This window comes from Lynx canadensis, chromosome A1 (genome assembly GCF_007474595.2).
Source record: "Lynx canadensis isolate LIC74 chromosome A1, mLynCan4.pri.v2, whole genome shotgun sequence".
Lineage (NCBI taxonomy): Eukaryota > Metazoa > Chordata > Mammalia > Carnivora > Felidae > Lynx > Lynx canadensis.
Window position 1 is genome coordinate 217251934 of NC_044303.2, and position 15501 is coordinate 217267434.

At 37.9% G+C, this 15501-nt stretch overlaps 1 pseudogene; it reads right to left on the bottom strand.

The window, feature by feature from the left end:
* Window positions 1-1633: 1633 nt before the first annotated feature.
* On the bottom strand, window positions 1634-12155 carry LOC115523895 (annotated as a pseudogene).
* Window positions 12156-15501: the final 3346 nt, after the last annotated feature.

Below are 15501 nucleotides of genomic sequence, written 5' to 3' on the forward strand. Positions count from 1 at the left end.
CGGGAGCGTCCTTCAATGTCCTGCATTGCTCAGAGAAATACTCACCTCACACCCTCTCCATAGACTACCCCTCCTCTTGTATGTCCTCTCTACCTAGGTTAGCATTTACTTACTTCTTTCTACAGTCTCAGCTTTCACATCAAATTTTCAAGGGTCCCTTCATAGACCTCAAAGCGGTTTAAATTGCACAATCTGTACATTGCTAACACGCCCTGTGTATTGTCCACTGTTTTCTTTTATTTTTATTTTTTCCTGTTTCTTTCTTTTTGAGAGAAAGAGAGACAGAGCGTGAGTGGGGAGGAGCAGAGAGAGGGCGACGCAAAATCTGAAGCAGGCTCCGGGCTCCGAGCTGTCAACGCAGACCCGGACGCAGGGCTCGAACTGACAGACAGCGAGACTGTGACCTGAGCCCAAGTCTGCTCAACCAGCTGAGCCACCTGGGTGCCCCTGCACACTGTTTTAAAATTCATGTATATGCATGATTGAATCCATGTCTTCTCATACGTAACTTCAGTGAGGGCGTGAATGGCACTCATCTTGTTCTCTTGGTCACTAAAATCCCCTCAGCACTTAAAAGACTGTAGGTGAAATTTAGGCAAATCATTGACAGATGCATTGTAACTATTCTTCCCAGAATACCTGAAATCCATGGAATTTGTTACTCAGAAGGATAATATTTAGAATATTCACATACAAATGTATATTTCAACTAAAAATATTCTTTTTGAGGTTAGACCTCCTTTTGTTCTCATTTTGACATTATGGCAAGGTTTCTGGCTTTCTTTTTTTTTTTTTTTTTTTTTTTGCCTGTGTTTTGCACACTTGAAAACTAGGAGGAAATTAGAGAACATTTGTCAAATTTCAAGCCTGCTTATCAGCAACACTTCAGGTGCTTTAAATGGAAGAGGAGAAACATCCACAAGAATAAAATCAGTGAATTCTTCCATTTACTATTTCTAGCAGCAGTAAAATCAATTGTATCTAAGAGGCAAAACAGTATGCTAATTACACCTTTTATTCAGGATTGTCAGCTAAAAGGGTCAGCTTTCACTTTCTACAGCATTATATTAACCCTTTACAGATCTAACTTCTTAAAATATGACAAAATGATCACTGCTTTCACTTACTAAAGGTTTTGTTCTAGGTGTTATTAGAAGGAATTCTCATGAATTATTTTATAGCAAAAGCCCAACAAAAATTAGGCAATAGATCATAAACCAGCAAATGTTTACTGAGTATCTACTCTGGGCAATCAATGTTGTAGCTGATGGATCAATTGCAAGGAACAAATTAGATACAAAAATCCATGGTCTCTTGTAATTTGCATGCTAGCATGGGGAAATGTATCAACATGAATAAATCAACTGCATACTGTATTAGAAGATGATAAGGGGCATAGAGAAACATAGAGCTGGCAGTAGGTTTGGGGAGAAGTCGTGGCAAAGATTCCCTCCTTGACTAAGCTCTACTCAGCCTACTAAGCTGTACTCTGAACTCTTGGCAAGTATGGTTTCTCGGCTTCCATGGTCATCTCTGCATTACCCAATTTCATTGAGAATCCTGCTATCAGTTTAGTCAGAATCCTTGATATCTAATATGGGTCCTCAACCTCTACCATTCCCCAGGTGATGTCCTAGCACTCTGGCCCGCCTTCAGCAAGAAAGAAGCCTGTAGGTGAGTTTAGCCAGAATCCGCCCCCATCGTCACCTCTGATGTTTCCTCTTGGTAATTCTCCACTCTGCTCCTGGGCTATAAATTCCCACGTTTCCTTATTGTGTATGGAGTTGAGCCGAATGCATCCAGCAACTCCTTTCCTCTTGGGGAGAATGGTGGAAATTTCCTAAACCTGATACAAATATAAGAAATAGAGAATAAATCTCACCCTGCAAATCACGTATATGCATTGGTTATATTTTATTCAAAGACTTTTTTTTTTCAAACCTTTGTTTTTGGTGTCTTTCCATGGAAAGATTTTCTTTAAATCCTTTGGAGCCTATCAGTATTACAATCTGCCCACTACTCTTGTGCTTTATTGTTTTTTTCTCAAGGTGTCCTTCGCAACCTTAAGTCACCGGGTTTTCTGATATCAGTTGTTCTAAAACATAAAGTGTTTATTTTTCATTTTCTATTTGACATATACACAAAGTGTATTTTGGGGTCATTTTGTCTAAGTCAATTAGTTGCAAATGCAGTAAGTGCAAAAAATGGTACTGAATATAGTAAAAATCAAGTAACAATCCCAGTCTTGTAGGACTGTCTTTAGCTACAGTGAATGGAGGCCCTTAACTAGGGCTCCAGGCTTAACACATGGAAATGAACCAGAATGAAAATATAGTTTTATGTAAAATTTTTTCAGTTCTGTGTTTAAAGCTAGTTAATTGTCAAGTTTAGGTTATAGAACATGTTTTACTTAACTTTTATTTTGAGAGAGAGAGAGAGAGAGAGAGAGAAGTGGGGGAGGGGCAGAGAGAGAGGAAGACAGAGGATCTGAAGCAGGGTCCCTCCTGACAGCAGCAGGGAGCCCAATGCAGGGCTTGAACTCAGCAACTGTGAGATCATGACCTGAGCAGAAGTCAGATGTTTAACCACCCACTGAGCCACCCAGGTGGCCCAGCGTAACACTTTTTTTAAACTATTATTTTATTATTATTCTTAACTTACTAATGCTTTTAAAAGTTTATTTATTTTTGAGAGAGACAGGGAGAACACAGAACCTTAGGCAGGCTCCAGGCTCTGTGCTGACAGCTCAAAGCCTGATGCTGGAATCTATGATCCAGGAGATCAGGACTGAGGCTTAACCAAGTGAGCCACTCAGGCGCCCCAGGAACAGTTTTGTTGTTGTTGTTTTTGTTGTTGTTGTTAATGTTTATTTATTTTTGAGAGACAGAGTGAGAACGGGAGAGGGGCAGAGAGGGAAGGAGACACAGAATCTGAAGCAGGCTCCAGCCCTTGAGCTATCAGCACAGAGCCCGTCGCAGGGCTTGAACTGACAAACTGCAAGATGATGACCGGAGCTGAGGTCGGACGCTTAACTGACTGAGCCACCCAGGCACCCCAAACACTGTTTTAAACTGCAACCGGAGAACATAGCCTACAGAGAGCTAAACCACAGGAATAGTTCTCTGAAAAGGTGAGATGATGGAAATGGAGAGGTGATGAGAGAGAGTTCCAGAGGATAGTAGGAGGAAAACAAAAATCCAAGGAAAGGCGTCAGAGCTAACAAGACCGGCATCACACAACCACTGTAACTCATGTTTTATTTTCTTTTGTTTCGTAGAAGACTTTTATTTTAATTTAATATTCTTTTTTAATTTTAGAAAGTGGTCTGCTGATGCTACATAACAGGAACAAATATTTGTTCTTGGACTAAGAGGACCCTTCCTCACAACAGTTAAGTCATCAAATCTGTGTAGCTGGACGATGTTCTCAGGGTTCCCAGATGCCTTCTCTTCTACGAGATCTATTTTGTGCTTGTTGTGTTAAAGTCTTTCCAATGCCAATTTGCTTCAACTTCCAGCGTTTCGAATGGAAGATCTTTATAAGTCAAAGGGCAAGCATCTCTGGTGAAGGAATGTAGATTCTCTTTTGTTGGCATCTACTCATCAAGTCCCTTATCCAAAACTGTATCGTAACAGAAGGCTCCAAAGATTGCAGGAAGCTCTGGAGCTCTGAACAAACTGACCACATATTCACTTTCCAATGCCCTCTCTGTCATACAGTCCATCATCGTGGCACAAGAATGCCCATAAGACGTATTCACTTCTCCTGGCTCATGACCTTTGAAAGTAAGAAACTAAATTCCTCGGGACTTGGTCACCGGGGTGTACATGTCCCAAGGCCTTTTGTCCACGAGAGCTGGAATGGACTTCCAGGATTACCACCCAGTCAGATGCCTGGCAAATTGTAACGAGTTGAAATGGTTTTGTTCATCACAAAGATAGGGTCAGCATCATTTTTCTCAGCGTGTTTAACTTCACTCTTCTCAGTTCGTGGATAACTGCATGTCTTTGCCTTTACTAAGGAGATCCTTCTGCATTTCATCAGTTCTGTGAGTGACAGCTGAGAAGCTGGCCATGGTGCTAGAAATCTCTAGCCAGTCATGCCATACCACCACCAGGGGCCGCCCGCTAAAGCTGAAGCCTACCGACCCCCAAGCACATTGCCCCTTTCGTGGCCCTTGTGCTCCCATATTTTTCTTTTTCATAAAGTTTATTCATTTATTATTTCTGAGAGAGAGAGAGAGAGAGAGAGAACACAGTGGGGAAGGGACAGAGAAAGAGAAGGAGAAAGCATCCAAAGCAGACAGAATCCAAAGCAGACTCCTGGCTCTGAGCTGTCAGAACCGAGCCTGATGCGAGGCTCAAACTCACGAACCATGAGATCATGACCAGAGCCGAAGTTGGACGCTAAACCGACACAGGCACCCCTGTGCTCCCATGTTTTAATCTCACTAATGAAAATGTCAGTTGTCTTTGTAAATTTTTTGTCAAATGACACTTATCTGTAAACCACTACATACTTCTTCTTTCCAAAAATTGAAGCATTTTAGAACTATAAATTTATTGATTATGAACAGTTCAGCTAATGAGAGACTTTAGTGTCTAGGTATTAATTTTAATTCTCAATTCTTTGAGAAGTTATTCTAAAACTAAATGGCTTCTAATTATTTTGAAGTTGTTTTTTTTTTTTTCCAGTCACAAAGGATTGACATTACAATCATTTTAAAGCCATTTCTGAAACAAAACAGCTGCAAACACTTTTGGTTCTATCTGAGTATTTCATTAAGGCATAAATATTTCAATTACCAAATAACAAGTCTTCACAATCTAGGGGTTTGATTGCATACAAAATGATTGATTTGTTTCAAGTGTACTTAGAGTTATATAGAAAAAAATATATTCCAAATATTTCTTACAGAAGATAAGACAGATCTTCTGTTAAAATGAACAAAAATTTGAGAGAGATGTGATATTATCTCATAAGCAAGTAATAATTGAAATGATAAAATACATAAAATTTTAAAAACTTAAAAATCTTCATGCAAAACTTTTCAAATTCAACCAAAAATTTTACTGGAGAAAAATTTATAATGCTAATCGAATATTTTAGAAAATTATATAGAATGAAGCAAATTTAGCGAAGTGGTCAAATCAGTAACTTAAAAAAATCAAATGTAAACTCAAAGAAAAGTAAATAAGGGGATTAAAATGAACAAATGTTATTAGAGGTAAACATCAGAATGAAATTTTGGCTTTCTAATTATGACTCAGAATAAAGATAGACTTTTAGAAAAATGATCAGGGTAAAAAAGAAAGGTAGGGGTTGGAATGAATCTAACACAGAAAAATAGGGCTCAACCACAGAGAGAATGAACTATAAAAAAAAATAAGGACATATTATGATTGATTCTATAATAATATAAAAAGGAAATGTACCACTACTAGGAAGCAACTCAATCAAAATTAACGCACCAAAAGTAAGATGGGATTGATCTGTAACTCACAAATTTCACCAAAGCTATTTCCTCTACAGCTCTCCATTCCTTAGTAGAGAACAGCTTCACCAATTTGGTAGCTCAGGCCAGAGTACTTGGAAATATAATTGGTTTTAATACCTCACATACCTTTTTTTTTTTTTTTTTGAGGAAATCCCATTGCTATGGCTTTTAAAATATGTTCAAATTTTTTTTTTAATTTTTAATTTTTATTTTTTTATTTTTTTAACGTTTATTTATTTTTGAGACAGAGAGAGACAGAGCATGAACAGGGGAGGGGCAGAGAGAGAGGGAGACACAGAATCCGAAACAGGCTCCAGGCTCTGAGCTGTTAGCACAGAGCCCGACGCGGGGCTCGAACTCATGGACCGCGAGATCATGACCTGAGCCGAAGTCGGACACTCAACCGACTGAGCCACCCAGGCGGCCCCCCTTTTTTTTTTTTTAAATATGTTCAAACTTTTAGCACTAATCCATCTCCAGTGTTACTAACCTGGCCAAGTCTTAGCCATCTTTCACCAAGATTATTTCGTTATCGCCTGTTCATCCTGTTTCCTTCATTGCTCACCATTCTCACCACCAATCCACCTGCAAACAGCTGCTAGAGTAATAGTCATAGAGTGTCAGTCAGTTCCATCGAATTCCAATAAATATAGCATACCCTTCCCCCACACATAGGCCCGTTGGTTATAAAGCTCACATGGAAAAATAAATATGAAATATATCATTTATATACATATAAAATAAATAGGAAAATCTGAAAATAGAGGATTATAGTTACCTTAGATTTGTCAGATAACAAAATATATGACAAACCATTCTAATGACTGTAAACCCGAGAAATGGTACAGACAGTCCATAAATACTTCCAAGAACAGGGAACATTTTTCATATGTAATTAAGGTGGCATCTCAAACAGTTGAGGAAAAGGTGGACTTTTTATGAAACGGTGTTGGCAAAACTGGATAGTCATTTTGCAAAAGAAAAATTGATAAAATCAAATACATAAAACATATGTGTGCTAGAATAAATACCAAGTGAATGTTACCTAAGTTTAAAAGAAAATGAAATTATACAAACAATAGAAGAAACTCTGTGTAAATTCCCTTTAAATCTGGATGTGAAAGAATACTTTTTAACCAAAAATTTAAAAAATGCAGATATAATAAAAGATCAATACATTCAGCCATCTAAAACAATTGCATGAAAAAAATAAATAAAATATTACTTATGGAAAAGTAAATACAAACTGGAACATATTTTTTTCAGTGAATATAACAGTGAAAAGGCCAAACTCACAAATATTCAAATACTGTTTAAATCACTTTGTTGAGGTATGACTGACCTACAAAAAGCTGCACATATTTAATGAATACAACTTGGTGTATTTGGAGGTAAGTATATATCTTTGATATCACCATAACTTATGCTCTAAATATATCCATCACCTTCAAAAGTTTCTTCCTACCCTCTATATTTACCATTATTTTTTATGTGTGACATTAACACTTAACATAAGATCTATCCTCTTGCAAATTTTTAAGTATATACTATAGTATTAACTGTAGGTTCTATGCTATATAAATCTCTATGCTAGATAAATTTCTATGCTAGATAAATCTCCATCTTGCAAAACTGAGAGTTTGTACCCTTTCACTAATACCTCCCAGACCCTGGCAACCATCCTTGTACTCTCTGCTTCTATGCATTTGACTATTTCAGATTCATATAAGTGAGATCATGCAGGATTTTCCCTTTTATGTCTGGTTTAATTCACTCAGCATAATGTCTTCTAATTTCAGGCACATTGTTGCAAGTAACAGAATGTCTTCCTTTTCTAAGGCTGAATAATATTCCATTGTGTATATGCCACATTTTTAGTGTTTACTGATTTAATTTTACTGAAAAAAAAAACTTTTTTAATGTTTAGTTTTGAGAGAGAGAGAGCGATCATGAAGGGGGGAGGGACAGAGAGAGATGGGGACACAGAATCCCAAGCAGACTCCAGACTCTGAGCTGTCAACACAGAGCTAGACCTAGGTCTCAAACCCATGAACTGTGAGATCATAACCTGAACTGATGTTGGACCCTTAACCGACTGAGCCACCCCTATGCCACATTTTCTTGAATATTGAGGGGAAAAAAGAGACTAAACACCTGATGAAAAATGTGCAAAAGTCACAGACACACACATAGGATGAGTAGTATACACTACACCACACACACACACACACACACACACACACACACATTTAAAGTAGCTCTTAAAAATTTGAAAGAACGCTCAATGCTCATAATTAAAGAAATTAAAACTAAATTAAAATTATATCAAGATACCATTTCTTACCTCATTACAGCAAAGTTTAAATAATATAGTTTAGTGCAAGCTATAGGGTAACAGGCTCCCTTAAGCACAACTAGTGCATTTGTTAACTTGTGTAACTCCTTTGTATATAGTACAATACATACATCTTAAACCAACAACTGTATTTGCAATTATACTTTACATTTAGCGATTCTACGTATAAGAATTCCATATACTTCCAACAATCCAAACATATGTAAAAATATTCGCTGTGGCCTTATTTGAAATAGTAAAATATCAGAAACAACCTGACATGACATTGGTTGAAAACTATGGTTTTTAACTATATAGCTATGGACCATATAGCTATGGAGTATAGCAAAACTGTATATCAATGGAATACTATAAGGCTGTAAAATAGAGTGGAAATACTTTTTTGATCTAGTGTAATTCTTAGGACAAAATGTTACTTGTTATCAAAAAAGCAATGGGCAATTAGATAGATGCCATATACATATATAAACTGCATTTTGTTGTAAGGAAATAAAAAAAAAATAAGACATGAATATGTATGTGTGATCTCATTTTTGAAAAAAAGAAAAGAAATTCACATCATAAACACAAAGCTAATTCAATTAAATCATTTATCAATAAGAACAGCAATGGTAGATAGCAGGGATAGAGAAATGGAATGAAACTTTGATATTTGAATTATGTTAATTACTCCCAAAGTCAAACAATGCAATTAAATCTAAATTGTATCAAACAGGAGGATAAAGCTAAAATTAAATACAAGTAGAAAAACATAACTACATCAAATTTATAATATGCAGAGAATATATGCATCCACCTACACACAGGGAACTAATTATTTCAAGTAATTTTGAACACTATACTTTGATTGCACTTCCTCTACGGGATGTAGCCTGAAGGACAAAAAGAGAAAAGGAATCTTGAACTTGGGTGGTATGTTATCAGTCGTGATATTGGTGAAGCAATTCCTATTCTATTTTGTGTACATTGCAAAAGGAAATAAAACAGCTTTGTAGTTGGGAATTCAGAGTCTCTGGAGGCAAAGGGAGCTATAGATACCAATAAGGGTAAAGTGAGAAGGCTTGGAATGAAAAACATGACATAAGCTTATAGATAAAAAAAAACAAAAACAGATGAGCAGATAATATAGGCCACCAAGAAGGCTTAGAAGTAATAACGCACCAACAGCGAACATGACTAGACCCCTGTCATGTTTTTGAAAACTATCTGCAAGTTTTTTTTAACCCATAAGTGATTTGGGGTCCGGAGAATCAAAACATACAAACTAAGCCTCCAATAATTTTGTGCATCAGAAATCAAGGATGGTCTCAGAAACCAGTAGACACATATCCAAGAAAATACAATTAGACGCTCAAATTGTGCAAACATCGCTAGTGGGAGTTTCTTTAATCTGCCGCTGGCTTCTGTGTCCTTTGTGAAACTCTGTGTCAGCGTCTCCCCATCAGCTGTTCATTTTACTCGGACTGCTCTTTACCATACATCCCACTCACTCACTTCTAGGCTTGGCTCCAATGTCCCTTCTCGGCAAGGCTTATTCTTATCTCTCTACTCAAAATTTTACACATCCCAAAACTTGTGATCCTTTTCAGCAGGATCTGTTTTTTCCACTGCACTTATAATCTTCTAAAATGCTATGAAAATGAATTAGCTATCTCGATTTGCCCCGCTCCCCACCTAAATAAGTGCCCATTAAAGCAAGTATGTTTTGTCTGTGTTATTCATAGTTAGTCGTTAGTCACTCTAAGCTTTGGCCTATTGTTTAGTGCCTGTCCTAAAACAGACTCTCAATTAATATCTTTTATTGAATAATTTGATCGCCTTCTAAATCTCCATTTTGTCTATCACATTATAGCCACTTCTATATGGTCATTTAACTTTATGAAATAGAAAAGATGATTTTCGGAAAGCAAATCATTTGTGTACAGTTTAGTATTGAGTTATTCTTAATACATTTCCTTCTTTCATTACTTATTTCTAATAGGCAATCAAACCTTGTCAGTTCTTCTCCCTAAATGTCTTTAAATGTGTTGTTTTATTTACTTGCTGACTCCTACCACCTTAGTTCTGGAACTCATCATCTCACACCTGGATTACTGAAATAGCCTTGCTTCTGGCAACCATACACAAATCTTTTCTGCATCATTCCCTCCTAAATGAGTGTTTAATTTCTCTAAATAACAGCTTTCAAAATGTGACTTCCAAACTTTTAAAAATTCTCAATGAGTCTCTAGCCACTTAGGAGATAATACCTTCAGTTTAGCTTTCAAGTGGATTCTGAGGTCATGTCCCCATTATAATACTTCCTGTGATATTAACATAGTTAATTATTTAGAAACAAAATTATGTAAAATATCACATAAATAGAAGAAGCATTTTTTAAGGCTTCATATTGTTAATGTTTTGAGAGGCAATACAGTCAGGGAAAACAGACCAATATTAAAAATTGGTGTCAAATTGCTGTCCCTTTCACAACAGAAGAGGTCTCATGACATCTATCTTTCACTCTCTGGAATTATGCTGTATTAAAGCCACAGTGCTGGTTTCTATTCATGCTGGGTTGGGATATCCCCAGTGGGGGTAGGTGAATTAGTCTTTATGAGAGAGTATTTATTTTGGTGATTCCATACATATCCTTTATCTCTACCATTAGGACCAAATGTTTATGGTCATAGGATTATATACCTGTCTTTTTGATTGTTGAGGCCTCTTTAAGGATGAATAGTTTCTGATCAGCATCAACAGGAGACACAATCATCATCACATTTTGTTTTCTCTCCTTGTGTCCATCCACATCACTCTTAAACTGTTGTCCTAGATCTTTCGATCTTGATACTAACAGCCAAGTCATTTACTGACCCCAGATCATTGTACCCCTTCAAAAGAAGAGAATACCAGTTGGTATCCAAAACGAAATACATGCATGCGCACTCACACGCACACGCACAAATCGTTGCCTCCTGTGGTTTTAGAAAACTATCCTATTAAAGGATAGTCTTTCTGAGCAGAGCAAATTGCCATCTTATGTAGCTTTGGAACGTATGGACTTGAAGGATTAGTAGTTTTTCAGAGATAAAAGCAGGTTGGTGTTAATTGTAGAGGTGGGATTACTTCAGTGTGATTGTAAGTTGGTTGACACTTAGTCATTGGTGTGGTTCCTTTCCCAATTGGGTGACTTTAAAGAGCAAAGACTTCAAGTGCTTGGTAGTTTTTCAGAGACATATTTGCTGTGGCAGTCATTGTTTTTTTCTTTGTTGTGATGGGAAAAAGATACATAAACTGAATGCATTATTTAAATCTTTGCTGGTGGTTCTAAGCTCGTGCTCCACTCCTCGCCCCTTGGATGTGGTTTTGATTCTGAGTTTCTCCTCCGAATGTGGGAGTGAGGTAATTTTCATGGGTTTCTACTGATACTTCTTACGAAACTGTTAACGAAGGGGCTGACAAGCTGTTAAGAAGTTATTTATTATTTTTTTAAGTTTCTTTTTTTTTAGTTTATTTTTGAGAGAGATAAAAAGAGAACCCAAACTGGAGAGGGGCAGAGAGAGACAGGGAGAGAGGGAGAAAGAGAATCCCACGCAGGCTCTGCACTGTCAGCGCAGAGCCTGATGTAGGGCATGATCTCAGGAACCACGAGATCACAACCTGAGCTGAAGTTGAGACTCCCACCCTTAACCAACTGAGCCACCCAGGAGCCCTGAAGTTATTTTTATCCTTCAGTCAAAAAGAGAGGGTCAGAGGGTTCTATATGTAGGATTCTCTTTTACAATTTTTACTCTTCAGAACAGAGAATTTGTCAGACAGCAAATAGTGAATAAAGATGGAATCTGGTTTAGATATTAAGAAGAGGGAAGAGAGTGAATAAACGAGCATAATGGGTGGAAGTAAGAGGTGAGTGGGTGAATTCAATAACTGTTTCAGTTGGAAAAAAAGGTGGGGAAGTAAGCCAAGGTGGGTCCTTGCATTGGTCCCTCAGGGGCGCGGGTAGAGAGGACCAAGCTAATTGAGGGCTGCCACCCGCCACTGCATTTCCAAAGGGGCTGGAAAACAGCTAACTACCCGTAGTGTAGCGGTAGCGAGGTGACCAGCTCTGTGTGTTTCACAGCAGATGCATGCCACGGTTCTCAGAAGGTTCGAGGGTATTTCTATATTTGGTGGCATGGGTTCTTCAGCCTTGTTCCCCCAAGAGCACTCAAGTTGGCCTGTGGGTGAGCTTGGGTGCGCCACCTCTGGGTGGGACGATGAAGACAGTAGGTGCTGGGAACGAGCCCCTCCCAACACCAGCTCTTGGACTCTGTAAACCATGTGAGTCCTGGTCCCTCCTCCCCGCTGTGCTGTCCCCTCCAGGTTCTGGTGTCCAGGGGAGGGGCTGAGGAGGCATCACTGCGCCCGCTCTGGGCACCAGCTAACAGCTGAGCTGGTGTGTACCTTGGGACCCGGGAGCAAGGAACTGGCAGAGTAGCGGTGAAGGAGCTGGAAGGGTACAGCCACTGTCAGCACCGCCTCCCTGCCACCGTGTATGGGGTAAAACGCTGCCCTTGCAGGTGCCCTTTGCTCACTCCTACCTCTCTTTGCCCTGGAGAGGGATTTCCCGGTTGGCTGGACAATTTGCGTGTAGAGGAGCAGGGATTCCTTGTGCAGTGCTGATTAAAAGAGTTAAAAGAGGGAGGACCAGAGGAATTTGTCTCAAAGTGAGAAGGGAGAGGCCAAAGAGTAAAACAAGAGATTCCCCCACAACAATGAAGGAGGAAAAAAAAAAAAGTTTCAGGTTTGTTGCCAATGGGATTTCACAGGTGATTGAAGAGCCTATTGAACCAAATTAAAATGAGTCCCTGCCCCCACCCGGTCTGAGATTGAAAAAGTAAAAAGGAGTTGAGAGATGAATAAAAGGAGCTGTAAGAAAATAAGTTTAATTTTGAAAATTGCATTCACTTTTTTATTCCCGTCATGGTAAATTACCATTAGCGACTTAAAGTAACACCTATTTATTATCTCATCGTTCTGTAGGTCAGAAGGCCCGGTTGGCTCCATGGTTTTTCTGATTGACATTTCACAAAGCCATGATCAAGGTGTCAGCCAAGAGCTTATTGTAAGGTGTTGAAAACAATCTGCATCCAAATTCATTCAGGTGGTGGTCCAATTCTGGACCTTGTGGTTATAAGACTGATGTCCCCATTACCTCAGTGCTTGTCAGCCAGCGGTCAGTCTTTGCTCCCAGAGGCTGTCTTCATTTCTTCCCATGCTTCCCTTATGTCAGCCCCTCTAGTAATGATGGATGGAATCTCTCCCACCCTCTGGACATCTTCAACAACCTCTCTGCAACCCCTTCTCTCACTGACTCTTCCACTGTTAAGGACTCATCCAATTACCTTGGATTCACTTCGATAATCTAGGATAATCCTCCCATTTTAAGGTCAGGTACAAGCTTTTAACTCATTTCTTATCTATCAGGGCCCTCTGGGAAGAGGAATAACCTCAGTACAATCTTGTGAGTCTGCTACAGATCAACCTTTCTGGAATATATATTAACCTTATTTGCCAGTAGAAAGACAATGAAGAATCCGACTTATAAAATATTTTTGGAGCATATTCCTTGTGTAGGTTACTTATTGTAAAAAAAAAATGGAATTTTTGTATTTATGGAAATAGGGTTCCTTTGCATAATCATTGTTTCTTCATATATTGCTTAGAAAGTAACTTATCTTTTAAATCTGAAACTAAACATGTTCATACAATGGGAGCAAAGGGCAATTTTGAGAGTCGCAATCTGTGTTATCAGATTTCTTCAATTGCACAACAGTTCATTTGTGCTCGGGGTTGGTATCCATTCAGTAATTATAAAGATTGGTGCTGAGTGATAGATATTAATTTTATTCTGATGTAACTGTTCAAATCTTTTTTGTTATGTGTGTGTATGAGATCACCCTGAAAAGCATTCGTAGAAAACTCTAGGGAAGAAAACTCTTGAAGACAGTTGTAGAAAAAGGAATCCCTTAAGACTTGGCCAGAGGTAGAGAATATCACATATAGTGTGTTTAACTGTTATGATCAATTTCACTGGGCCACGGAATACCCAGACATTTGGTTAAAGGTTATTCTGGCTATGTCTGTGAGGATGTCCTTGGACAAGATTAACATTGACATCAATATACTTAGTAAAGTACTTTTCTTTCATAATGTGGGTGGGCCTTGTGCAATCAGCTGAAGGCCGGACCAGAAGGAAAAGGCAGAACCTCCTGTGGCTAACGACTGCCTCCTGTCTGTCTTGGAAGTGGGGTATCAGCTTTTTCTTACCTTCAGACTCAAACTGAAGCATTGGCTCTTCTTGGACCTCATATGCTAGCCTTCAGATTGGAACTATATCATCTCTTCTTCTGCTTGTCAGGCCCTTGAACTTGGACCAGAACTATATCACTAGTGCTCCTGGGTCTCCAGCTTAACGGCTACAGGTCTGGGCACTTGTCAGCCACCACACTCACATGAACCAATTCCTTACAGTCTCTCTGTCACTCTGTCTCTGTCTCTGTCTCTCTCTCTCTCTCCATCTACCTGGAAGGAAATGACTTGAAGTAGAAAACAAAACCAAAACAAAACCAAAAAATTTCACTCAAAAATACAGTGTAAAGTTAATATAAAATGTACAGTGTTACCTAATATGTACTGAAGTTAGTTTTAGGTTTTTAGGTAACATCCATCAGTTACCTATCTTTTGGTTACATATAGCATATTAATTCTGTTTTTTTCTTTTTTTTTGAAAATCCTAATGTAGACGAAAGGATGGACAGAGAATATTTAAAGTAGGAAGTAGTCAATAATGTTAAAAGCTACATCAGTTTTGGTTACAAAAGAAGAATGGTAAAGGTGGTTAGAGTTCATTCTTAGCACCCAGGAAAAATGTAACACGTATTTAAAAAATATATTTCTTAGCATTGTTTCATTTCCCATTGTGTATGTACCGTAAGCAATCTTACTATGATTCATTAAAGGAAAATGCATCTCAAGCAAGTTTATGCACAAAACTAGTTAAATGTAGATTGGGGATTGATCTCTTATTTTCTTTTAATACATTTATTAAAATTGTTTTCACATGCAACCATTTTCAGTGGCAAATATTTAAAAGTCTGTATTCATAAGAGCCCTCCATGATAATTCTCAGGAAATTTCAGGCAAGATCATGACGCAAATGATGATCTCATTTCATTCTTCTTAATAGTTAGGTTTCATTTATATATATGTTATATAAATAAAAATAAATTATATATTATACACATATATATGTATGTATGTATATTATATGTATATTCAAATTATATTACCTGTAATTTAAGTAAATAAATAAAAGTTTGCCTTGTCTCACTTACTAAATTAGATATTTTCTACCTGGAAATGAATGACTCGAAGGATTAAAAAAAAAGGAAACATAAACAATGTTCTCAAAAATATAATGCAAAATTAATACACAATGGACTATGTTATCTAATGTTTACTGAAATTACTTTTAAGTTTTTAAGGGATTGACTAGTAAATACAGTATGAAACCAACTACTGTTGGTTTCTGGGGACACCTGTGTGTCTTAATCTGTTCAGCCTTTGACTCTTGATTTTGGTTCAGGTTATGATCTGGTCATGAGATCAAGCCCCTCATTGTCAG